The sequence below is a fragment of the Lepidochelys kempii genome, chromosome 22 (assembly GCF_965140285.1).
Source record: "Lepidochelys kempii isolate rLepKem1 chromosome 22, rLepKem1.hap1, whole genome shotgun sequence".
Lineage (NCBI taxonomy): Eukaryota > Metazoa > Chordata > Testudines > Cheloniidae > Lepidochelys > Lepidochelys kempii.
This window is the reverse complement of record NC_136401.1, coordinates 22,876,415-22,900,432: the sequence shown is the minus strand read 5'-3', so window position 1 is coordinate 22,900,432 and position 24,018 is coordinate 22,876,415. Positions and strand designations below refer to the sequence as shown.

At 49.4% G+C, this 24,018-nt stretch overlaps 1 protein-coding gene across 4 annotated transcripts in view; it reads left to right on the top strand.

Annotated features, from left to right (window-relative positions):
• Nucleotides 1-478: 478 nt before the first annotated feature.
• BCL9L (BCL9 like) overlaps nt 479-24,018 on the top strand; it is a 91,406-nt gene continuing 67,866 nt past the window's right edge. For all 4 annotated transcript variants that reach the window (XM_073320639.2, XM_073320636.2, XM_073320635.2 and 1 more), the window contains exon 1: nt 479-1,389. The gene's annotated coding sequence lies outside the window, so the exon portion shown is untranslated. The remainder of the gene's footprint in view (nt 1,390-24,018) is intronic.

Below are 24,018 nucleotides of genomic sequence, written 5' to 3'. Positions count from 1 at the left end.
AAATAAAGGATTTAGGGCCTGATCCTGAGACGTGCTGAGTACCCCAGTCTCCACTAAAGTCAGTGGCAGGATTGGTCTTTTAACCAAAGTAGGGATCCTGCCCTCTACTCGAATCCTGTGGAGAGTTTTCATATGATCTGATCATTAGTGAGTCAGATCCACAACAGCAACAAGGAACCTCCCTCTTCATTGTCAGAGTTTAATTCACTCCCAAGCGAGGAGTTGGTAGGGGCTTGGGCTCTCTAGGGGCTGCTTTTAATTACTGTGCCAACCAAGCAGGAGACTCAGGTGCAGATGTTTAGCTGATTTGCTAAGTTTGCCTACGTGGGGGCTGCCTGTCCTCTGTCATTAGCTTGGGCAGCTTTCCTCATATTTGAAAAAAAACCTCATTTCTCTTCTTTTACTCCTAGGAACAAGCAAGAGCACCAGTCCTGAGTGTATAACTTTGTAAGATTTGCTCTTTCAGAGTTTCCTTGATTTAAAAAAAATATATATATTTTTAAGGCTCCTCATCAATGTCCTTCGAAAACTTTGCCTCTCCTGCCATTATTTCTCTGGGCCATAAGTGCAGGTGAGGCATTTAGCAATGGGGGTTAATTGTTTCCCATCATCTCTTTTTGCAAGGTGTTCCTCTCAATCAGACCACTGGGAGGCCAGAGGAGGAGACCTAGATTAGGAAGCAGTTAATCAGTGGAAGAGGCAAACTGGGGCTTTTATTTTGACAGGGCACTGCTTGGCTTCTTGTATGAAGGCAAAGTGAATGATCCTGTTTCTCCAAATGATTATTCAGACTAAGGAAGAGAAAGAGGGAGAGAAAGGAGCACTCCATACACAGAGCTTTGCCCACTTTATAACAGCATCCTCTCAAAAATACAGAGATTCTTAGCTGGAGGGATCTAACAGACAGTTAAACAATAATAAGGATCAAGAGTGGGGAAAAAGAAAATTGTGGAGAAGGTTCCTGTAACTTCAGGGTGGCAAGAGGGAAGTTGCTGCTAAATATCAGGCAACCAGCAGCCTCCCCCACCAGAAACTGAGTCTGAATTGTCCTCAAGTGAAAGTGAAACAACTGAAGGAGTGAAAGTGTGTGCGAGAGGCAGAGTGTTTGCAATGTGTGTGTGTGCTGTGCATGTAGGTGAGACTCCAGTGTGTGTGGAAAGAGCATGATCCACTCCCCAGAGCCCCCTGCAGCTGGCTGGAAGGCTGTTGGTGAAGAAGACCATGAGCCCTGACTGCATGGCTGTCCCCCAGCAGCTTCCAGATCCTCAGCTCCCCTCTAACAAGCTTCACCGAGGAGACAGCTGCTGAAAAGCCCAAAGGAGAAAAAAAAGGACAGAATCACTATGGGAAATACCTCTGGCCTTTCTTGAGACCCGGAGCAAGAGAAAGGTAAGTAGTTTCCCAACCACTTTCTTTCAATGCCTGAGTGTTTTGAAATGAGAGAACTGTCCTACAGGCAGGTCCATTTTGTATGGTGTAGTGATAAGTCTGGGGCTGGGCGGGGGGGGGGGGGGTATTTTTTCCACCATGCTGCAGACTTCCTAGGTGTTTTTCTTAAAAGATTGGTCAGAGTCCTAATCTTTATTTTCCCCAGGAGACTGCAAGGGAGGGCCCTTGTGGGAAACTCCAGTTTTGTTTTCCTCTTAGATTTGGGAGGAATGTGGTGTGCCTTATGCTTAGGATTCCTGGTAGCAAATGAAGACCTGTAGTTGCAAATGTTTAATTGTTTTGAGTTTAAAATTAAAGGTCGTCTTGCTTTTTTGTTCTTGTTTGTGAGGAAGTAAGTGCCCTCCCCTGCTGCCTGTTGGTATGCAGGGCTGCTCTGGGAGCTCAGCTTGGGCTGCTGACTTGGAGTACAATTCTATGTGTCTGTGTGTTATTTTTGTGAGAAATTGACAGTTTCTTTTGAACATCACCTCAAAGCCCAGATCTTTGATTATGGCTGTCATTTTCAGTCAGCCTAGCTGGCAATAGGCACGGGGTGATGGACAGCACAGGCATCCAGTGACTGGGTAGAAGTCACTGAATTGAATCAAAGTACAGCCAGTGTGAAGAGAGCAGGCAGGCCCTTTGGCAACTGAAGGTTGGCTGCGTGGCCCCAAAGGCTTCTGGTAGCTGTAGTCTTTTTCCTTTCTCTTGTTTGTCTGGCTGCTCAAGCAGAAGTCTTTGCTTTTCTCTTCATTTTTTTCATGTGCTCAGAAATCATGGTGGGCTGCAGGCTGCTGTGCATAGAGACTGAACACAGGCCAGTCTAAAAATGTAGCATGGCAAAGTAATTAGCGCCTGCATCTGGCTTTACAGAGGAGTAATCAGACATTGTACTACAACTCCCATGGGGCTGTTTGTTTTTAGGGGGTAGAGGTGGCAGAATTGAGAGGTTCCTATACAGAGGTGACAAGAACTTCTTGTGGAAAGGGCACTGGCCTCAGAGGAGTCTGGATGTATTAGGTCGTTTTCCCAGTATCTCATTTCTGTCCCTTCTGCTCAGTTTGCAATATGCACTTGTCTACAGCTCTGGAGCAATGATGCAGGGGATCTAGCCTTCTAAATATTCCTGTTCCCTCCTCACTGCATGGAGAGTTTTCTGACTTGGGGATGTGTGGGACATGTGCCTCCCTTTCTCTGGGCACATGATAAGCCTCATCTCCATTCTCTTTGGCCCTTGGTGCTTAGTTTTTATGTTTGGAGACTCATTCTCTTAGGCTGCAGTGCTTCCCCTTTGCAAGGGCACTGTCATTGGCAGCAGTTCCAAGAGTATTCTCATTGATGGCTCTGCTACAGGTGTGACAGGCTTACCTGCCATGCATCCAGCCTTCCCCATGTGCTTCAGACCTGGCTTGCTCTGTCTGGGACAGATCTGGGTTTCACAAGTCTTCGCCAGTTTGGACCCTGGGGTGGCTTGGAACTGTGGCCCATTTTATCTGGAACTATCGAAGTTCAGGTAGAGTCTGGATAAATGGGTCCAATTTTGGCCAGTCTCTTATCCGTGAACTAGACAACAGGGAAAAGCTCTCCCCATTCCCTGGAATATCATACCAGGGTCTGCTCACTGTTCTCACTTGGGAAGGAAGGATACCTGGTCAGTTTGCAAAGAGCAAAACTCCTTTTTTTCTTCCGCATTAACCTTCCCTCCCCCATCCAAATCCACATTAATGTGCCCTTCACTGTTTTGTGTTGAGGAGGTGCTGAAGTTGCCCCAGCACTGCTTTGTGCTAGCAGCCACTTGCTGGGGTAGAAACATGAGAGGGCTGCATTTCTGTACATGTAAGTCATGCTACATGACAGGGCATGCTGTTGTGGTGTAGTATGCAGCGTCTGTATGCCTTAGGGAAGTGCTACATGACATGGTGTTCCGCTGTGGTGTCCTACACCTGCGTCCTGGGCACGTAAGGCAGAGCATTGCCAACACTGAAGGCACAAACAACTGCACACCTAGGACTGCGTTGCTGCCTTTGCAGAATGGAATATGAGGGTTTTAGCTGCTTACTCTTGACCTGTGGCCTAGTCTCCTGTGAACACAGCCCTGATTTCTTGCCACCCTTTCCAAATCCTGCTTCACACCAAGCAGGAAATAATGACATGCCATCAATCGCAAAGTTCTTTGCAAAGGCGGGTGTGCATTGTTCTCCCTACTTTTATAGAGTGAGGGAGAATGAAACTGAGGCACAGAAAGGGGAAGTGGTTTGCCCAAGGTCACATGGTGAGTCTGTCAAAACTGAGCATCCAAACCCTTAATACTATACAAATCTTTTTTTTACATCTAATCTACCATTTCTGCTGGACATAAATATCCTGTGATGCCCTCTCCTTCCTCTCTCGTTGTATTGCATAGTGAACTGAGGAGAAATCTATCATGTTTTTCACAGTTTTCGTGCCTTAATCATGTTTCAGTTCTCTCTAAATCCAAAACCAGAACTTAATCTTTTTTTGGGTGAGGATTTTTTGAAAGAATATCAAAAATATACTTAAAAGAATACAGGCTTAAAACCAAGGTTTTGTTTTGTTTTGTTTGTTTGTTAACCCTGTACCAGGAGGCTAATAATGATGTATACTCATAGACTTTAAGCCCAAAAGGGACCATCATCTAGTCGGACCCCATGCACATTGCACAAAATATTACTTTAAAGCTTTCTACCTATTAACTCATCTCCTATAAGATGGGTCCTATTGCCCCATTTTACAGATGGGGGAGGAAAGTGAGGCCCAGTATTTGAAGTGACTTACCCAAAATCACACAAGGCAGTGTCAGAGCTGAGATTAAAACTCAGGCATTACCGAGGGTGCTTGAATAATTTGTAATAGTGAAGATTCTGAGAGCCATTGAACCAAAATGTAAACCCTGTATATGATGGAAGCCACTTCAAGCCAGGGAGTGCGGCAGCACGCCTAGTTCCAGCACCTATGCGAGTTCGTAGCTCGCAGTCCTGTGCTCTAATAGCTAGGCAATGCTGTCTCAGTGTAGCTGCTGACTGCATAGAATGCATTGGGGCTAAACTCTGCTTTGGTTCCGCTGGTGTAAATCTGGAGTAACTCTTGACTGGGCCTGGGGCCACGCAGTGGACTTGTACTTGTTTGGGACCTCTAAGACTTCGTCAGCTCTGTCTGTCTCTTTTGCGAACAATTCAACCCAGTTTGCACAAGCTTCTCAAAGTTTGGTATTCTGGGAAGGGATCTTTGCCTTCTCTTCCCCCCCGGGAGTCCACCTTCCTGCCAGCAACCCCTGGGTTCTCACCCTTCCAGCTCTACTTCCTGAGTGAGGAGGCCTGAGGGGGTTATTCCCCTTTTATCACAGCTGCTGCTCACCTAGACAGAAAGCTCTCCCTTACCTCACCAAGGTACCTCAGCTGCATTCCTGGCCCATGCAGCCTGGAGGCCAAGGGATTTTTCTGCAGTTATTTTGTCTGGGCTTAACCCACCCCCACCCACCCACCCCCTGGCCTGATGCATCTTCCCCTGTCAGGTACCACAGCTGCAAAGTCCAAGTCACTGCCAGTCTCATCAGCATTTCTTGTGCCTGGTATTTTACTTATGGCCAATACCATGACATGTTTCCCTTTGCTGCCTTAGCTGGTGGATTCAGGCTCATCTGCTCTGGTGAGTGAGGCTTTACCCATCCCTGTGCTGTTGTCTGCTTGTTTGCTGTCTAAGTGGCTGTCCTTGTGGGGATCTAGAAGTAGAAATGAACTGTACAGGTGGGGGACTGGTTGGACCCATCCCTAGTGGGCAAGGCAGACTGGCTTCCGGCTCTCCATTCCCGTGATGTCTGTCCATTTCAGCTTTGAATGTCTTGAGTAATGGACACCTAGTCCCTTAGAGAAATGATTCTTCCATGGAATGAGTCTTCTGACAGAATCTTCCCCTCCTTTGCTTGTGCTCTTGGACCTGTCCAAGAATCACAGCCTTGTGGGCAGCAATTGTATTCCACTACCAGTCATCTGGTGGCCAGGGCAGAAAAACATAGCTCTCTTTGGCTCTTTGCTGATGACTAACCATTTCCAGACCCTTCACTGTCACTGTTGCTCTTCTGTAAAAACATTTTCCAGTTTGGCACAAGTTGGGGCTCATTTTCTACCCATCCCACATGCTGTGGGGACCATGTGTGGCTTTGCTCATCCATTCTCCCACTCCTTTGTTCAGGTAATTCTAAGATCACAGAGCCGTGATGGCATAAGATGGCCATGTTGGTCACCTTGGATGTCTGCCCAGAAATACCCACAGCCCCCAGTTTCAACTGAACAGGACCCTGGAGGTTGCCCTACAGCTGTGGTTTTCCACATGGTGGTGGTGGTCTGGCAAAGACCCAGAGTTATATCAGCCACTGCATCCTCTCCCCAAGGTGCTGGACCCTGCCCTTGCAGGGGTAGAGACTCAAGACAGGTCTGTAATTAAAGCTGTTGCTGGGATAGTAATCTCTGTTAGGAGTGTGTGTGGTGGGGGGTTAAAGACATTTTTATACCAGCAAAAGCTCTAGTATAGATGCAGTGATGGGGGAGATATGCTTTTGCAGATATAGCTTAGTTTGTTTGGGAAAGTGGGGTAAGCTATACTGGCAAACACACTCTTTTCTGGCATAGACTAGGCCTTGGTCCCCACCAGTTTTCATCCTACTACAACCTGATTTCTTTCCCTCCTGTGGAAGGTGCTGACTGTTCAGTGCAAGTTCTGTGAGCTGTTTGTGTCTCACTTCTCCACAGGGTTGAACTTGTGAATCTGTGGTTAAAAATGACCCCAGAAGTCACTGGTTCACACACATCTCAGAGTAAAGAACCTAGGAGTTTGGCTGATGCTTTTCCTTCTCCATTTCTGATAGTAACCATAAGATCTATTGGTGTGGGCTGGGGATGAGGAGGGGGGAAGCAGGGAAGGCTGAAAATCAGGATTCCTAGAACCAAGAATTGAATCCATCTATGAGGTGCTGGTGTGACCCTTGGACAGGTCATTCCTGCTCTGGGTGCCTCAGTTTTCCATCTGTGTATACCTCCTAGGGAGTTGTGCATGTAAAATGCCTTGCGTTCCTGTCTGAGAAATGCTGGAGGAGGGCAGGGTGTCAGTCTCTGTTCTGATCTCTATTGTCCTTGCCCTGCCTTCCCTTGTGAACCAGAGCTGGCCAAGTCACATGGGCCTTGTTGGAGACTCTCTCCCAGATGGTATGTTTCCACAGGACAATCTCCAGGACACCTGCTTGGCACCAGGCAGCTCCCGTGGATATCCATTTCTTTCCTGTCCTCTGTCAGACCCAGTTACCAATTGTGGGTTTGGGTACTGAATTACCTCTATCTGGGGTCACCTCCTTGTGGAGCCTGTACTGCTGCAGGGCTATTCCGTGTCAGGAGTTGGCGCAGAGGAAGCAGTTAATGTCACTGGCACCTGCTTTTGATTTAAGGGGGAGCCACGTAATCAAGGGGCGGATTGCCAGGAACCGTGCACGTATCCAACTTCCTTGGAAAGCAGGGTTGTGTCTGTGAGTGCAGCAGGCATTCTGTTCTCCAGTGCAGAAGGAGAAGGGAGCTTGTGCAATGCCAGCCAGGCTTTGTCATGACTAACCAAGACCTGTGCCGATTCCCAGAGATCAGGATAGTGAGATTCCATCTTCCCACCAGGTCCAAGTAGGGCTCCCTGCTCCCCCTCTGCTTGGCATCCAGCTCCCTACTTTGTATGGGTGGGAGTAGAGCATTGTTGAGACCTGCCACGTATGTGCTGGTGCCTGGGTTATGATGTGGGCTGTGAAACACCCTTGGGACTTGAGTAGTTATGAGAGTCCCCCCAGCCAGTACTCCCGCCCTGCTCCCTACAGCAGGCCCTGCTGGGAGAGGCCAACATTGGAGACTCCTTTGGGAAGGGGCCACAGCCATGGCCAGTGGGGTTCTTCAGTGCTAGTGTCAATTACAAGGAAGCAAGGCAGAGGAGAGACAAGTGAGTCCTGTGTAGAGCAGGGAGGAAGTGACATCCCATTCTTTTCACAGCAAGGAGCTGGTCACTGGAGGTGTGAAAGTCTGTTGAGGCTTCTCAGACTGTGAGTGGTGGGCGACGGGGTGCCTCCTTGATATACTTAGCTGTTGCCTCCTTCTGGAGGGGGGTGGGGGGGCTTTTCCTCCTCAGCTGTTAGGGTCTTGATGTGGATAATTGAATGGCTCCTCCCTGAGCCCTGATTTACCCCCCCACACGCACAAATCCAATGGAACCATCCAGGGTGCTGTAAATTGGGGAGACTGCCTCCCTCTGTATCAGGCCTGCTGTTGGAGGGGAAGGGTGTTCTCTTGGGGAATCTGCTCCCCTCTGCCCTTCCTGGCAGAGTGGGAGGGCAGGCCAGGCTGTGGTTCCAGCAACTCTGGTTCTGCTGCTGTTGAATGGGAGCAGAGTGGGGAGGACCTGTGAGGGGGGGTGGTTTGGGGTGGCACACAGTGAGAATGGCCCATGCATCCTGCAGCACTGGTACTTGTGAGCAATGAGACGTGGTAGCCATGCCCAGGAGGCAGTGGTATTGGCTGTAGCTATAAAAGTCTGAGCAGGATCTCTGTGGTAGGGATGGGGCTCTGTCTGTTAGGAACTGTTAGTCCCTCCTGTGGCTCATTCCCTTCCTCTAACACCCCCCCCCACACACACACACACTTCCCTGGGGACAGACATCTCAGCCCTGGCTGTTCGGCTCCATCTGGCTTCTTTCCTTCTGCAGTCTCTGAGATGCTCAGGCCTCTGTCTGGGCCATGGGATCTGCTCCATGCTAAATCTATCAGGGCTGGGAGAAGTGAGTCTGTTCCTCAGTATATGAGGTTCCAGAAGACAGTGCTGGGACCTGCTTGTCTTCATGCTGAACAATAACAACACTCAGTTCTTCGGAAGCACCTCTCAGTTGTGGAGCTCCAAGTACTTCATAAACCTGAATCCTCCCAGCACCCCTGGGAAGGGAGCAGCCGTGCTCCCTCAGTCTTCCAGGTGGGAAAATCAGAAGTACTGAGAGTAGAGAGAGATTATTCAGGCTCACACAGAGTCAGCGACAGAGCAGGGATCAGAACACAAGAGCCTCAGCTCAATCCCCAGCTCCTCCCCCTAACTCTCACGGCCTCCCAGAACGGGGGATAGAACCCAGGAGTTGGGGCTCCCTGGCTCTTACTGCTAGATCCCACTTCCTCTCAGAGCAGAAATAGAGTCAAGACCTCCTAATCACCAAGGTGTCTTGAACCCCAGTATGCATTCCTGAAAGTTAGGGGGCAATGAGGAGCCTCCTCTTGGGTTTTCGGCTCTGGGGCTGTGGCTGATGCTCCCCAAGGTGATAAGCAGCTCCAGGAATTGGCTGCATTTTGTACCTGGGGACGGGGTGTCTCCCTGGTTGATGAGAAGCTTCACTGGAGCCGAACCCTGGGCCAAGAGCCAGGTTGGCGTCCTGTGCCAGAGAGAGGGCGAGACTTGGAAAGTGGAGCCAAACTCCTCCTGTGTGAGAGATGGCCTGAAATACCAAGTGAAACCACAGAGTGCTCCTTGTTCTGCCTCTGCCTGCTGGTCTTCCCTTGGCCTGAGGAGTGTGGGAGGTCACAGCACTTGGCTGCTGAGGAGCAAGCAGAGCCCAGCAGAACATATGCGCCTTTCTGCTGTCTCCCAACTCTCAAAGGTGCTTGTTGGGGTGTTTTTGTTTTTAACCTTGTTACTCCTGTCTCTCTGTCCCTTGCTACTACTAGTGCAAGAGCCTTCTCCTCTGTATCTCCTTCTGTCTGAAACAACCCATGCGGAGTTGCTCTCTTACAGCTCAGCTGAAAACCTGTCCTCTTACTTGCCTCTGCCTCTTTAAATAATGAAACAGAGGGAGAGGAATTAGCTGGGAAGTGTCTTGAAGACATAGTTTGTATAAAGCTGCTGCACAAAATATTGAATGTTTACAGACTTTATGCTCCTTAAAATGTAAGCAAAGGAAATGCCAGGTTTTGCTTGGGTTTGTGTGAGTACACTGTAGCTTCCTATGTTACTGGGCTTCCAGAGACTGGCAGTGTTAACATTCGGCATTGTCATGATCCAGCAGAGAATCTTGAGTAAGCTACAGAAGTAGGCAAGGGTAGTCTCTGTTTTACAGATGGGAAACTGAGGCAAGAAGAGAGGAAATGACATCGCCAAGGCCATAGAGTAAGTGGTAAAGTTGGGGATAGGCCTTAGGAGTCCTAGCTCCTGATTTCTCTGCAGTGCTGCTTCCCACCCACTTTCCTTCCTATATGTCCCTCAGGGTCTGAAATAGCCACTTGTAACCAGGGGTAGAGTAGGGGTCTCATTGCCAGCTCTCTGAGTGTTTCAGCCCAATGATTTCTTTTGGGAAATGTCGCAGTTGCTGTGAGGCCGTCTGGCAGATCTCTGCCCTTGAGGGCTGGAGTCCTGCTGTGTGCAGTGTGGACCTTGGTCTGCAAAACCAGCTGTGGTGCTGCTGCAAGGGAGTGCTCATTAACTGTGTTCCCTATTGGCAGCAAAAAGCTTTCAGTTCTCCCCAGGGTGTATGCAGAGGTTTCCACATCCCATATGCGGCAGGCAGGGACTTGGCTACTTTGGCTCAGGGGATCGCAGTGCCTTTGGTAAGGAAGGGAAATACGAGATCCTGACTGAAGAGCTCACCAGGAGTACTGGTGCAGCAGGGTGTTCTGTTCATTTAGGCTTAATAACCGTGGATTCTGGGATCCAAATACCTAGGTGTGTTCAAAGCATCCCAGCGAATGGCTTTGCTTGATAAGTGGTTTGCCATGTGTAAGAATTGGGTAGTATGTCTTGAAATAGTTGAGACTAACTAATTAGCTCACGAAAGCTCATGCTCAAATAAATTGGTTAGTCTCTAAGATGCCCCAAGTACTCCTTTTCTTTTTGCGAATACAGACTAACACGGCTGTTACTCTGAAACTTGAAATAGTTTGTGAGCCTTCTCATGGTGCTCTGTGTTTAGCACCCTGTCAGGGAAGCAGTATGTGTGTGTGGCTAGGACCTGCATGTTGTGTATAGTTAGTAAGCAGTGATTTGGACCTCCCTGTGCCTATGTGATTTCTTCATGTTACATTTGTTGTCCATGGAGCCAAAGACACAAGAGAGTGTTTGTTGCACTGCATTCTCCTGCTGCAGAGAGGGCTGGGCATGCTCCAGCAAAATGCCAATCCCTGTCTCCAAATAAGGCTGCATCCTTGTTTGGGGGAGGAAGCTGAGTGGCTGGACTTTGCCCCAGAGCATGGTGTTTGTGGATCTGAATGTTGGCAAGCTTGTCAACTGAGCGCCATCCTCATATCTGTGTTGAGTTCCTGCTGACTTCACCCACAGGTCCAGTCATTGCATTTTTGGTGCTTTCTCATGTGAACATAACACCAGTGAAAGGCTCCAAACCCAGTCTTAGAGATTGGTGTCTTCTCTATCCGTGCAGAGCAGGAGCAGCCTGGGCAGAGGCAGGGCAAGTTTCCCCCACACTACCCCTGTCAATATAACTCATCCCAACCTGCCAGCGACATGATGTTTCCTCTAGAATCTTCCTGATCTATCAAGCTTCAACCCCTAGAGCCAAATTCAGTCCTTTTGTAAAGGGGTGTAACTCCACTGAAGCCAATGGAGGCTGCACTGCCCGCAGTCACGATGTATGTGGCCTGTCCTGGCTGTGGTAGATGCCCATGTGGTGGATTCCCCCACCTCACTTATATCCAGGAGTGATAACTGCCCTGCCAGGCCTGTGTCAATCAGCACATCATACAGATAAAGACTTGACTGAGCATTTCAGTCTTCTTTAAAAGCAAATACTGGTTTAACTTGCTCAGTGGATACAATGATCTCCTTCTCTTTCTGACCTAAATGATTGTGTGGTGTTTTTATGCAATGGTAAACAGCTGTCATAGTCCATGCCAGAGATGGCTGCATTTCAATAGTGGGTTAAGTGATCTCTGCCTCATGCAGTTGGGTACTGAAGTGTTCTAGGCTCCTTAGGGATGATATAATGTGAGGCTCTTGTCATTAGTGGGCTTGGGATTTTGAACTTGGACTAGGCAGGGCACTAAATATGCATAGTTTGAGGCTTTGGGAGACCCAAATGTCTGAGTGTTCTGAGAGCATAACTGGCTGGGATGGGGAGGAATTGTTTGGGGTGCTCCAAGGGAGAATGGCTAGGAGCCAGGGGATGAAACTCCAGTTGACTTTCTGACATGAACAGTGTAATGCCCTGTAGTGTAGCTGCCTTCATTCCTTCCCTTGGTAGGAGACCATCCTGCATTGGTCCCGAGTGGAGATTGGGTCAGATGAGACATAAGTGGAGCTAGTCTGGCCACAGCTTAGGCTCAAGCATGGGTGGTTAGACTGAGCTGAAAGCTGCTTGTGTCCAGTGTCTGCACAGCCATGTTTGAACTTCTCCCTGGCAAGGAGAGAGAGAAACTGGGGAGAGAAACAGGGCTGGATTGAGCAAGTTTCTTCTGCCCCCCCTGTCCCTTGGACATAAACAGGGCAGCAGCTCCGAACTCCAGAACTGTCACTGAGGACAGCTTGGGGGCCAGCTCGGTGCTGGTGGTTGTTCAAAAAATAAGTTTTGCCTCCAGAACTCTCTGCCTCTCGGGCTGTGATGTTTTTGAGAGGGGTGAAGCTGTGGTTTAGAATGAGCCCTCTGGATGGCAAGAAAATTGCTGAGTAGCTAGTTTCCAGGCTGCCGAGGACCAAGCCAGGGCCCAGCTTGGCTGCCAGAAGCAACAGGCTTGGAATTTCCTCTGCCTGGTGCCAGGTCCTCTCAGGCTGGCCACTGCACTTCTGATGGGGCCAAGGCTCTTCCAGAGCCCCACGGAGGGGTGTGCTCCCAGAGCAGGGTGGGTTACACTTAGAGCTCAGAACCTCCTCCCCATTTTTGGTGCCTGAGAGAACCTCCCTGCATTCTTGGGGCCTGGTTTCTATTTTCTTTTCCAGGGTCCAAGCTGTTTTGAATTATGCAGCCTGCACCTCCCGCGGGGCTCCCGGAGCAGCCGCTTAATGAGCTGAGCTCCTGACAAACTTCACTCTGGCTCTGGCTGCGCTCGGAAAATTTTACAGCCTTTTCAGAGAAAGGAAATGCCAGTAACGTCTGTCTCTTCTTATTTTTATGAGGGGGTCCCAGTTGAGTGGGGGATGGGAGGCTTGGAAAAGAAGACAGGAAGGATTTTGTATAGCACTTATGGCCGTAACCCGCTGCCCCCCTCAACCAATGTGCATTGGAGTGGGGATGCTAGTGATTGGTGCATGGTAGAGTGAAACTGTCATGGCTGCACCCTTTCAGAGCTGTGTACAATATGGGGTAAGACCTGTAAAGGGCCATGGGGGTGGGGAACATGGTGGAGCAAAGGAGATTTCAGAGACTTGTGCAGTGGGAACAGGAAGTACCCACTAAGCAGTGACAGGCCCTGGGGAGGCAGGAGTGTGAATGATAGTGGCGTGGGACCAGGCCACCAGCCTGGATTTCATGAAATACTGAGCCCCTGTGTACCTGAGCCTCTGGCTTTCTAGTGGGAAATAGTTCTGTGGGGACAGGCCCAACAGCTCCCCTTGTCCCCTGCAGCGCACAAACCACCTGTCATCTGTTGCTGTGTGCTTAGCAGAGCTGGAAGGAACAGTGAAAGTTTGCCCCCAGCTGGCATACTGCTGACTCAGTGGGAGGGAAGGAGAGGGGAGGAAAGTCTCAGGTGCTAGGAATTGGGAGCCACATATGGGTGGATAATTTTGCATTGATGCGTGAACTTGTCCAAATGCTCCTCACACAGACAATGGGGAACTCTGCTACTGGCTGCCAGGATAGTTACTAGTCATTTAATCTTTGCTAATTATGTGTTTAAATGAAATATAAAAACCAGAGTTTTATTATTTCTACTGTGGCAGCATCCAGAGGCCCCACCCTGCAGAGTCAATTAGACAGCCCCTCCCCAGAATGCATTAGTGACATAGTGCCAGGCAATAATCTCATGGGGAGAAAGGGGTTAGGAGCAGCACGGCCCTTCTTGACGCAAGGAAGTCCAGGAGCCTGGTCTGTTCACAGATTGAATCTGCTCCCCAGGTGGCTCAAAGTCACTCCAGAACCCGGGGGTGATTAGGATAGAGCATGTCTGAGTGCACTGGTGGTGAAAGGTACCAGAATACTATCTCTGGAGACTGACATCCTCTCTATTCTCAGAACATGCACAGATCAGGCTGCCCTGTGTTGTCCTTGTCCCCTTGTTATGGAGTGGTCTCAACTAGAATGAAAGGGGAATGCAGACTCTCTGGGACCTCTGTTGAGACTGCCAGCAAGCGATCAGTTGTGGCATGGTCACTATCTCCTGGAAGCCACCAGTTTGCTTATAGGTAATCATTCAACAGCTGCCGGCTGGTCACATTGGTGTTGTGGTGGGCTGGGTTGGAGGTGGCAGCCTGGAGTTGAAAGTCTCTTGTTAAGGAGGCAGACCTTGTGAACTCACCCACTCCTCTGTGAGGGGCCCTTTGGACTAGGATTTAGCATGGCCAGAGTGTCTGGGCAGGGGGTTGCCCACGTGTCCATGCCTTGTGATCAGGCTCCTACCCTCGCTGTGTAGCGGCCTGACATGCAGCTTCTACCTTGTGTGCATTCATGGTGTCGCCGGTTCCTTTCTCATGGCCCATAGGGATCTGTAGGGAGGGGATGGGGTGGAATTTATAAAAATGCAGCTGCCTGGGGAGATGCACAGCCCCTTCTCTGGGTGAAGAGGTGTTTCTGCATGATCTGTAGGTATCAGCTGTTGCCGGTCAGAGTGAATGAGCATCAGATGTGGGCAGTGCATTGCCCTGGGTGGATGAAGTCTTGTGTTGGTCCCGCTCTGAGGGCTTTGTTTGTTATTCGTGTCAGGAGCGTTGCTCTGGGTGGCTATTTGATGTGGCAGCTTCAGCAAGCCTGGCAGCCCCCAAAGCAAGTTGAGGAGTGGGGAGCAGGCACCAGAATTGTGCCCCATTCCTTCCTCTTTCAGCTGCACAGGGACTGGAGGGTATATCTCCCCAGGGCAGTGAGTGATGGGCCACCTCCCCTCCCCAACCTGGGAAGTGAGCAACAGCCTCCCACTTTCTCTAACAGATTTTATGGGTGGAATCTGGATTTTATTGGGCTAAAGCTTGGAGACTGGGTGCTCTCAAATCGCCCCTCCCTCCCCCAGCTGCAGAGTATGAATCCAGCCATCTCAATGTTTCCTCGCTGAGAACCAGCACTGGACCTCCCCCTTCAAACTTGCAGCTGCCACTGGTGTCTGGTTTCAGGGGAATAGCAGGGTGGGATGGGAGCAGCACGGGGTCCCAGGTGCTCCTGGGATGTGACGTGTTTGTTATTCTGCAATGTACCATTTTACATCAGAACTAACATGGTCTGGGGCCTGATTCTAGGGGCAGCTAAGTACCTGTAGCCCCTGTTGATGTCTGCACTTCCAGAACTAAGGCCCAAGTGACTCTCAGGTCATGCCCGGGTTTGGGCTGAGGCTCAGTACCTTTCAGTGCCACTTGGTGAAGGAATATTGAGTCTGTACTGGGTTATCTTCACATCAGAGTGACAGGGCTGATAGCGGGGGAGTGGAAAAGTTTGGGTCTGAAAAATGAGGGAAGCAGCCATTCTCTCGGCAATGTAGGTGCTTTGCTATAAAGCACAGAACTGGAGGTGTGTTTGAGGGTACTCTGTGTATGTGAACACGTGGGCGGGGGGAAGTTTCTGGATGCAAGTACATACAGTCAGGGTTGGGTTTTTTGTGTCTTTGGTTTTTTGGGGTTTTTTTTTGCATGCCATGTTGGCTTCTGGCAGTCTCTGGAAGCGCAGTCTAAATGACCTCCATTAAAGCCCAGAGTCGGAGACGGACCCTATCTGCTCTCTTGGGCAGAGCTGTGTTCACTAGGGCTCTGCTGGTTTCAGGATTCCCTTGAACATGGTGCACAGGAGTTGGTTTTTGGCCAGGAAAAGGATGGGTTAGTCTGTATCCTGGTCTTCATGGAGAAATCCTCCCTCTGCACCACCAAAAATCCAAGACTGATGACCTCCACTGTGTACATAACCAAATTCTGAACCCTGTTCTACAGGGCCTGTTGTAGAAAAGGCCTTGGAGGGGTTTAAATGACTCTCTCATTGTCTGTTACTTATAGAACAAAATCTGCCACCTGAGTTGGTTGCTGCTGGGTTTACAGAAAAGAGCAAACTCCTCACTTTCCCCCACATTGGCCTGCTTCTAGCTTTCACTCCTTGGGCAGCTACCACTGAACGTGTGAAGAGAGCTGCTAGGGCTGTGAGCCACCAGACTTCTTCCAGAATGGAAGCCTTGGTGGGATGGCACAGCATTGGGGTGGTTGGGCATGAAATGGCTGTTGGCGTGTGTACCCCAGGTCTCAAGAACATACAGACCATGTGGTTTCAAATGGCTGTATCTGTGTGCTACAGTGTCAGTAACTGCCCTGGAGACTGGGAGTTGAGACTTCTCCAGGTTGACAAATATCATGCTTTCAAACAAACAAACTAAAAATTTCAGCAGATTTTTTTATTTGCATGATGCCAGCAGTGGCTTCCCATTTTATAGTCTTAAATTGCTGAAGTGGATGTTTTGTACTTATTTCTTAGTTTCCTAATTGTTAGAAGAGTTTCAGTTTTTACACAGCATTTTTTTTCTACTAATAAGTTTCATATTTAAAATTCTTTTTTATGCTGAAAAAGATAAGTCCAGGCCTTTCATTAGCATCCTTGCTGTGAGAACAACACAAACTCAAATGCAAAACAGATAAGCAAATAGCTTGTGCTATATTTACAGCTGATAACACTTTCTGATGTATTGAACTTCCACAAGTCAGTAAAGTGGCAGTGCTTTGACCAGGCTTTGCTCCTCCATCGGCATTTGCGTGCTAACATCAATGGGAGCTCCTATGTCACTTCAGGTGCTTTTGAAAATCTCAAGGTACCGTAGGTACCTAAATATGGAGTTAGAAACCAATTTTTGAAAATTTGGGCCTGTGTATAAGAAAAGTCACAATCATTTTGTTAATGTATTGAAAGTCCAAACTTTTCTTTGATAACACTGAAGCTGTTTTGTTTTGAAGTAACAAAGATTTTATGCCACTAAGAGAAGTCTCTAATAAAAATAAAATTTTAGCTCTTGATTGCTGCTAATGCTTACGCATGACAGTCACTGGGACTCTTCCTCAGAGTAGTTTCTACTTAAATGTTTGCAGGGTCAGGATCTTAAGTTTCAATATTTTGTTTAGCCAGTTTTGTAAAATTAAAATAAAAGCCCCTGTGAGCTGTGGCATTTAAAATCCCAGCATAAATCATTCAGTTTATTAGAAATTTTAATCTAAAGTTGCAGTAGCACAATTTTTAGATTAATTTCAGAAAGCCTCAACCACATTTGAACAAATCTACTCTGGGACTTCTGGGTTCTCTTGCGGGCTGTCACTACCTTGCTATGAGCCCTCTCTGTGCACCAGTTTCCCCATCTGTCAAAGGGGAGAATACTTGCCCCTCTCATGTGTTTGCAGGTCCTGGAAGGTGTTGTTGTGACACTGCAGCGTCTATACTGCACTCTGTATCCATCTCACCAAAACCAGCTGGAACAGTAAGTTGCCTTATGTGGTATCTGGCTGTGATTGGGGCGTGGATGAAGGTGGGCTGAGGTTCAAATTGGGTAGGGCTGCAGTGATGATTGGTTGCTTGGAAGCAGCAGGAAGTGGTGGCAGGGGTAATATCAGCCCTCCCCCTGTCTAGGGAATTTCCACCTCTTGCTGCTTAGGTTTGCAACCTAAGGCCGTTGTTGGCTGGGGCCCAGTGGGATGGCTGGGTCTGTAGTTGCTATTTGTAGCTGTATTTGTGACTGTTGTCAGGGCACTCAGTGACTCGTATTTTCCTTCTTGTATAAAGTGGAAGAAGAATTAAGCTAATAAACACACCTGGAAAATGATCTGGAGGTGCCTGTTGCTCTTATTGTTTCTTCTACCCTTCCATCACTTTATGGACAACAGGCCTTTGCCTCCTCACGCGCGCATCAGCTGGCTATGGTATCTGACTTGTTAAACTCAGCATTCAGCTCAAAGTCTTGTTTTTCATCCGTCCCAACATGAGGGTCAGATGGATATGACCATGGCCCTGCCCTGCTCCCACAGCAGAATTATGGTTGTCCAAACTCTGTTTTGCGTCTTGGTCTTATATCAGTGGGAACACTTCAGTTCACAAGGCTAGTTCCAAATATATGTCTCTTGAGTCGAGGTCTGAGGAGGAGAGAGATTGGGATCATAGCTCAGAGCAGGGGGAGCCCATGCTTTGCCCCTGACCCCAAAGGTACCCTGGCAACTTGCTAGGAATCACAAGCCCCAATTTAATTTTGCATATAATTAACTTTATATTGAGAATCCACACCTGCCCTGATACTTGCTGATGCCTCCATCTGCCCTAGGAAAAGACCAGGAATTGTTTGATATGAACAGCAGTGGAAACAAGCTGAGGGAGACCACACAATCAGTGATTGGGAAATGGGTCTGGGAGTCCAGACTCCTGGGTTTCATTTCAGGTTTTACTATGGAGTCCACCGTGTGGCCTTGGCCAAGTCTTCCCATCTGTAAATGGAGGGCAGCTATACTTGTACTCAGGGTTTTAAGGTCCTTGGGAATAATACAAGCCATGAGAGGGGAATCTGGCCTTTTTGGGCTGTTTAGTCTCTGCATCTATGGGGGCACATGGGCTAGGTTCAGGATTTCCATCACTAATGGGGGCTCTGGTGCCATGGAGTAGGCTCTCTTCCCTGGTGCTATCTCTGCTCCTTATCCCCTCTCCATACTCTCTTCTCCTGGGACTCTTCATCCCAGGTGACACAAAACAGAGTCGAAAGGTAAAGTGGGGGCTGAGATCTAGAAGCTTCTCTCTGCCACTGTGCCCAGCAGGATGCGTTACTAGGGAGAACCTCAGTGCAAAGCTTCCCCAGGCTGCCTCATACTGCAGCAAGGGAGCAAACCTTCTCTACCCAGAAACAGGAAACCAGAACCACGTGGGCTGCCTTAGAGCCCAGCTGATTCCTCACGTCTGCAGAGAAGGGACTTGGCTTGGTCTAGATTCTCTGGCTTCCTGCCAAGGAGCTGACTGCTGCATTCTGTATCATCTGTTTGAAAAATGGAGGGGGAAAACACAGGCCTTCACTCCCAAGTGTATGTGGGAGGGGTGAAATTGTAAACCTGAATAGTCCCTGACAGGGGTTAGAATTGTCTAGTGCTTAAAGTTGGGGACTGGGAGTCAGGACTCCTGGGGTCTTTTCCTGTTTCTCCTAGTGACATACTGTCACTATGTCTGGCATCTATGCCACACGACTGTGAGGTGGGGAGGGGTTTCAGTAACTGTCTGTTGGTTACGTTGAGATGGGGCAGAGTATTATCTACTAGGTCTGGGGGGGCTCAGGCCCAAGTGCAGCCCTGGCACAAGGGCCTGCAGCTCCACCGAATACACTGAGAGAGCCACTTGTGCTGTGTCTGCCTGTGATTCCTGGTGCAGGACTGCTGGGTTTTATTGTGGAGCTCTTCCCTCCTTGGATCTAGGTTCTCCAATCACTGTCCTGATCTCTTTCTCTGACCCTGAGTTCAGGGTCCTGGGATTTCTGCTTCACATCTCGCACAGCAGTGGTTATTGGAGGAAAAAGGCAACTTAAGCTTTCTCAGTACAAACTGTCATGTTTGTTCAATTACAGTGCAGCAGCAGTGGCACAAGCCCCTGCCTCCTTCCTATTGCTGGGCTGGAGCAGGGTGGGCCTTTGGCAGACATCTGCTGCCTCCTCCCCCAACCACCTCTTGGTAGGCAGGCCACAATGGCTTCCCACTGAACTGAGTTGCTCTTTACATCACTCCCCCACCCCAGCCAAAGCTTCCGTCCGCTCTGATGGGCTCCTTCACTGGACCTTGAAATGGTGGTTTCCCTGGAGCTGGCTAATATCCAAGCAGCTTTCCCTCTCATTGAATGATAGGTTAAAAATCTAGGGAGGAGGATGGAGGCGAAAGGCTTAAGGGAGCCTGGGTGTCACTTGCTCCAGTCTGGCTTGTGACAGGCAAACCTCCTCCAGGCTAGTCTCCAGTTGGAGCCCGGGGCCCCAGACATACGTGGTCTGGGACATTTGGAGCTTGGATTGGTTTGGCTGGAGTAGATACAGGTGGGGGTCAGATGTGAACTTAAGGCCACATACCAGAGTCTGGTGTCTGGCTCAAATGTATCCCGTGGAGGGTGGGGTTGCCAATACAGTGTGTTGCTGCGGCTGCGCAACCAGTCCCTTTCCCCAAGAATGAGTGTCTGTTTCCTCCTACTGTGTCTAACTGGGGCAAGAAACTCTCTCATATTCCCCCCTCTGCCTCCCGGTGGTCTCGAGAAAAGCAGTTAATGGATCTCTTCCCCTGTGACAGTGACCTGGAGACTCAGTGCCTACACAAGTCACAGAAGCAACTCCAGTCCCCCAGCCTTGGAGTGCTTTTGATTATTATTATTTTGGCCTCTTGCTGCGCTGGGTCCCTGTGTGCAAACATACAGACGCTCCAGAATGGTGGCATTCTGTGAGTATGTACATGGGGCACCAAAGGAGGGGAAGATGGTGGTAGTCTGAAGTCCAACTTTTGCCTTCTCCCCAACCTTCTCATTCCTTGATGCACATTCTCTGAGGCTCCTTAGCTATAGGGTTTGTGCTTCTAGCCTCAAAGCTCCTCTGGAGATGGGTATGTGCCTGTTGGGGTGTGGCCTACGATGCCATCCCATGTGCAGCTACAACAGAGACAAAACGTGGTGGAGAAATGGAAAATCTCTTGAGAATTCAAGTTCCCATCTCCCTGCAGGAATTTTAATGACAGGTGGGAGGAGGGGGAGTATGACCTGGAGCACTGTCACTAATCACCATTATGTAACTCCTCCTCCCAAGAGAGGGTAGGGAAGAGCAAATAACAACATAAAGGGGCAGCTGGCCTGTGAGCTTTGGGACAGCCCAGGGGTGAGATGCATGGATTGTTACTCAGAAGAAATGGTAGAGGATAAAAGAGGGTGCAGCAGTGGTGACTGTAAAGGTAGGTTTGGAAAGAAGGAGCTAGAGGGATTGCAGGTGGGCAGAAACATGAGAGTTTGGAAATGAGGAGTGAATGGATGTGGTGGGGGATTTGCTGCTTTGTGGAGGGAGTAGCATGATGTGTGTAAGAGAGAGCTTCAACAGGGCTTTTACAAGAAGACACAAGTCTCCAGGTGGAGGGAGATGGAGTTGATTTTGCTCATAGTTACCATCGTCTTTTCAGTTGGTGCAAGGAGGTGGAAAAGCCCAACAAAAGCCCCTCCAAGCTCAGAGAATCCACTGCTGACATACAGAATAAAGTAACCGCACCTGGCACATGAGTTATCAATGACATGTCACACAATGCCCCTCAGTTTGTCTAGCAAAAAGCCTGTGTGCGGGAACAGTGCCACCCCTTGCCAGCACTGGGCACCGGGCAGTAGCGGAGGGTGCACTTAGAGGCACAAGTGAATAGTTAAATCATACAGGAACATACTTAGCTTGGCATTAGAATGAGACCAATGGGTGGGACCATTTGGGGGAACAAGGAAGTGATGAGGTAATTAGATCCATGGCATTGACCTAAGCAACAGCTAGGGTCTCAGTGTGAGAGAAGGGGGTGTTTCTGGGCTGGCAGCAGAGGCTTTTCAAGGGAAGGGCCATCTTCAGACATGTTGCTGGGCCATGGCACTTAATTACCAGGCACCAACAATGAGTGTGGTCATGTACAAAACCAAGAAGGAGGTGCTGCCCTAAAGAGCCTTTGTTTCATTTTGACAGGGACTAGCAGGGCAAGGATGGGGCTTGGGGGAGGGGGAAGACATCTGGGCAGTTGGTGGGGCCAGGGCCTGGAGGGATCTCTTTGCAGCTGGCCAGGGCACTGCAGGGAGTCCCATGCAGCTGGCAGGATGGGAGCAGGTTGAGGTGTATTTTTATATTAACTAAGGTGCTGAACTGCAATGATTGGGATCAGCCCTATTGCATTAAGGAGGAAGTGAGTGGGCCACGGTCACACAGGAAGAGCTGGGATTAGAACCAGCCCATCCTTCTTGATGGCACAACAAGCCATGTAAGGAAGATGAGGTGAGTGAAAGAGCCTGAGGCCCCTAGGAGATGGGTCTGCGTGTGAGTTCATGTGACACGTGAGGGATGCTTCTGAAAACCATAACGGAACTCTCTGCCTCATTGTTTGCTGGCAGATACTTGGCTAAGCTGGGGGCCAGAAATGTGCACACATGTCCCTAGGAAAGGAAGTCGAAAGGCTTCATGAAGCCAGGCTCTTGCCTGAACAGGTGATCCAGGACTATAGCATTGGAGGAGTGAGATGGCAAAGCCCTTCCCACACTCAGTCAGCTGAGCTCTGTCCCAGAACCTGGAAGGAAGGGACTAAAGAGATAAGGGAACCTAGGCAGATGGTGTTTAAAACCTCCCCTTGGAAATGGGAGCGGCGTCAGCAGCCTGAGGAGAGGCTAACACACTTGTGTTTACCTGAGATGCTGGGGAGAATCAGAAAGTCCATGTAAAGGCCTGTTGCTGGTCCAAAGGGGAGCACAATGGAGCAGAGAAAAAGCCATCTTGGATATTGAAGTCACTGTGGGGGAAAGATGGCTGGTGTGGAGACACCAGGGTTAGTGCCAAGATGGCTGCTGATGTTGGCATCCTTATCTCCAAGCTGGAGGAAAGAGGGCTTGAAAGCTAGAAGCCAGGACTCCTGGGTTCTCTCTCCGGCTCTGCCTGTGCCTCCTTGGCCCATTTGAGATGCAGTAGTAGGATTACATGGGAGTTATGATTCTAAAGGTCTTTGAGATCTGGGCTAGAAGGCACTGGACAGAGCAGAGCATTGTTCATACTGATGTTAGGAACCCACTGCAGGAGGGAAGATCAGTGAGTGCACAGAGTGTGGCTGAGCTCGGAGTCTCGGGACATCAAGGGCCAGAGGCCTGTAAGAGAGTGACTGGGGTAAATTGGGGACCTGTGGGAAGAGGACTGTAACTTTCAGCATATTATCTGCAGTGGGAGAGGGAAGGCTCTGTGTCAAGGCCTAGGGGAAACAAACCGGGAACCAAGCTTTTCCCAAAAGGCTGGTCACTTAGCTGTGTTCCTGGGAAGGGAAGCATAGGCCACCATTTCCAAGGGGGACTGAAACTATTTGAGCTGGTGTGCAACGGGGGTGAAGGAGGTGCCAGCTCAAGTCCTAGGAGAAAGGACCATGCGTGGCAGGGATTTCCTTATGCAGGAGCATAGGACAATCCTCCGTGAGCGACAGGGAGGAAGCACTGTCTCTAGGGATTACACTGCAGGGTTCTGTGCTGTGCTGGAACAATGGGTCCTGACCCAGATGGGGTCTCCAGGTGCTGCTGTGATTTTAATGTGTGGGAGGTGGGGGTTTCAGGGAGCGCCAGACCCATTGGGCTGCCTTGTTCTTCTTCAAGTTGATGCAGCCATGTATTCTACTCAGCCAGTGCACCAGAGCCAGAGAATTTTCCTGGAAGTACCTGTGAGAGACAGTGCTTGCACCTCATCTCGTAGCACGTACGCAGCACTGCCTTGACCGTCCTCAGTTTCTTCTTACCGTCTGTGGCTGGAGTCAGAGCTCTGACTGGTTCCTAACTTCACAACCTCTCTCTTCCTTGGTAATTTTTTTCTAATTGTATTTAGTTAAGTAGTACTCTTAGTATAGTTTTAGTTAGACTTAGCACTAGTTAGATTTAGTTTAAATATTTCACCAGTGATGCCCTCACCAGGGTTTAAACATTGTCCGTCATATGGGGGAATGATACCCAATAACAGTCCCCACACACGATACTTGCTGTGTTTTGGCAAAGCCCACACCAAGGAGTAGGGTTCAATTTGCAAATCATTCATGATTTGTCTAAATCTTTGTCTAAAGAACTACCTGGTGAAACAAGCCATGTGACCTGCTTTGGCACCAAGGCCCTCATCAGAGTGGAGGTCACCCTAGGGTTCATAGAATCATAGAATATCAGGGTTGGAAGGGACCTCAGGAGGTCATGTAGTCCAACCCCCTGCTCAAAGCAGGACCAATCCCCAACTTTTGCCCCAACCTCTCCCTTGGTCCAATACTTTGCAAGGGCTGTGTCATTTATAGCCCCATTGGCTGAATGGGCTGCTAAACCTGTCTGTCTGCACCACACCCTGATGTGTCCCTTCCACAATTAGTGGAAGTGGGGCTGGTGCCGGGCTCTGCACAAGGAATCTCTGCACAAGGAACTTTCTCAGCACCCTTGCTGTCGGCGCTGCTGATGTTACTATGGCAGGACTCACCACCCTCTACTTCAGCAGCGTTGGCCTCCTCATTGCTGACTTCAGGGTGGACACTACTTCTGACACCAGAAACAACGGATGTGTACTCAGTGCCAGCAGTACTGTTTCCACCGTCGGTGCTAGTTCTCTCTTCGTTCTGGGCTACAGATGATCAGTCTGATTGCTCACATGCTTAGGGCTAGCTCCACCTTTGTCTCCTCAAGTTAGGGATTCCTCAGCATCCAGGTCGGGATCATCCTCCTCCTTCTCTCCATTGCTT